Source organism: Prunus avium, unplaced genomic scaffold, assembly GCF_965620075.1.
Source record: "Prunus avium unplaced genomic scaffold, drPruAviu1.hap1.1 HAP1_SCAFFOLD_32, whole genome shotgun sequence".
NCBI lineage: Eukaryota > Viridiplantae > Streptophyta > Magnoliopsida > Rosales > Rosaceae > Prunus > Prunus avium.
In genome coordinates, this window is record NW_028276891.1 from 62,501 (window position 1) to 65,000 (window position 2,500).

Genomic DNA, 2,500 nt, shown 5'->3' on the forward strand with positions numbered 1-2,500 from the left:
ACCCCGCCGAAAGCCATCCTCGACATACCCGTGCATTGAGAAGGTTTGGTGGCCGTACTCCCAACACAAAAGCATACCGAGGACAACCCCAAGCAAAAATTCATTTGAAGCCAACCCATCGTCGCCCACAACTAGTGGGTGAATGGTGTGCTTCCCGGGGTTGGCATAGACATTCCCTCGCATGCAAAAGATTGTCGATGCGAAAGATTATCTATGCCAACCCCGGGAAGCACACCATTCACACACTCCCGACTGGTGTGGTGTGGCGGTGATTGGATAGTTACGGATTGAGCACTTGCCAAGGATCAAAATGTGTCATTTAGAAGAAACATTTTCAAAAAGTTTTTAAAATCTTGTGGGTTTGCAACTCATAAGAGCGTCACTTTCAACGTCCCCGGTATTGGATTGAGTTTCTAAAAACAACCGTGCACACCGAGGTTAAACTTTACCGGCTCCACTCCGACTCGCCGCTCGCCCACAATTTGTTTGCAACGAAACATTTGTTTTTAATTTTGTTGGTTTGAAATTGTTTTGAAAAGGTTCTTTAAATCTAGTGGGTTTGCAACTCATAAGAGCGTCACTTTCAACGTCCCCGGCATTGGATTGAGTTTCTAAAAACAACCGTGCACACCGAGGTTAAACTTTACCGGCTCCACTCCGACTCGCCGCTCGCCCACTAGTCCGAAGGCAACAAAACATTTGTTTTTCATTTTGATGAAAATTTCTGTTTTTAAATCTTGTTGGTTTGAAATTGTTTTGAAAAGGTTCTTTAAATCTTGCGGGTTTGCAACTCATAAGAGCGTCACTTTCAACGTCCCCGGCATTGGATTGAGTTTCTAAAAACAACCGTGCACACCGAGGTTAAACTTTACCGGCTCCACTCCGACTCGCCGCTCGCCCACAAATCCGAAGGCAACAAAACATTTGTTTTTAATTTTGATGAAATTTTTTGAAAACATTGGCTTGGCAAGCCCCAATCCGCGACTATCCACCCACCGCCACCCCACACGGGTGGTTGTTGTTGCGAAATGAGGTTGTGGTCGACATGCCCGTGCATTTGAGAAGGAGTTCCTAGCACTCCATGCTCTCCCATGCCAAAAAAAAGCCTAGACAACCCCATTTCGCAACTTTCCACGCCTTTTTTTTCCTCCCTCACCCATGGCGGCGGCGTGGTGGCGGAGGCCGGATTCCGGCCACCACCGCCATGGGTGGCAGCCCCCCGACCCCGACACCAAACCCATAATACCGAGGCAACATATCGAGGCAACATGACATGGGTGTGGCGTGGGGGAAGGGGGCTGCAGCTAGGAAGGCATGGGCTGCCATGCATATGCAGGCAACACACACCCCCCTATATAGCATTTTATGCATTTAGCCCTTTGACAGGAAGAGACATCACCTATGCGCGAGGAGTCATAATGGGCTCTAAATAATTCAATACAAGGTATTTGGACGTGATTTTTTGCAGGGATACTAAGAAACATGCAATCTATGATGGGAAAAAGTTTCATAAATTTTTGAAGTCGGGAAGTATTTTTTATTATTTTTAGAAGTCGTAAAATTGAAAAAATCATTAAAACAAATCCGGGAGGAATTTTTTAGTTTTGTAAGTTGGAGAAGGTCCTAAAAATCATAGACTACTTATGGGGAGCTTATTGTGCGAGGAAATTTCAATAAAAACGGGGTTTGACAAGATTTGAAAAATTCTGTCGACATTTGAAAAAACCTGGAACCATGCTGCCGGCATGCTGCGCACATGCTGCGCGCATGCTGCGCGCAGACTGCGCGCATGCCATGGCAGGACAAGTTTCGCTAGCCTCACTGTCGACAGATGCGCAAGCTGCGCGCACGCTGCGCACAGGCTGCGCGCACGCTGCGCACAGGCTGCGCGCACGCTGCGCACAGGCTGCGCGCACGCTGCGCACAGGCTGCGCGCACGCTGCGCACAGGCTGCGCGCACGCTGCGCACAGGCTGCGCGCACGCTGCGCACAGGCTGCGCGCACGCTGCGCACAGGCTGCGCGCACGCTGCGCACAGGCTGCGCGCACGCTGCGCACAGGCTGCGCGCACGCTGCGCACAGGCTGCGCGCACGCTGCGCACAGGCTGCGCGCATGCTGCGCACAGACTGCGCGCACGCTGCGCGCATGCCATGGCAGGACAAGTTTCGCTAGCCTCACTGTCGACAGATGCGCAAGCTGCGCGCAAGCTGCGCGCAAGCTCCGCGCACGCTGCGCACAGCCTGTGCGCATGTTGTGCGCAGGCTGCGCGCATGCCATGGCAGGACAAGTTTCGCTAGCCTCACTGTCGACAGATGCGCAAGCTGCGCGCACGCTGCGCACAGGCTGCGCACAGCGCATGCCATGGCAGGACAAGTTCGCTAGCCTCACTGTCGACAGATGCGCAAGCTGCGCGCACAGGCTGCGCGCACGCCATGGCAGGACAAGTTTCGCTAGCCTCACTGTCGACAGAATCAGCACGCTGCGCGCAAGCTGCGCGCAC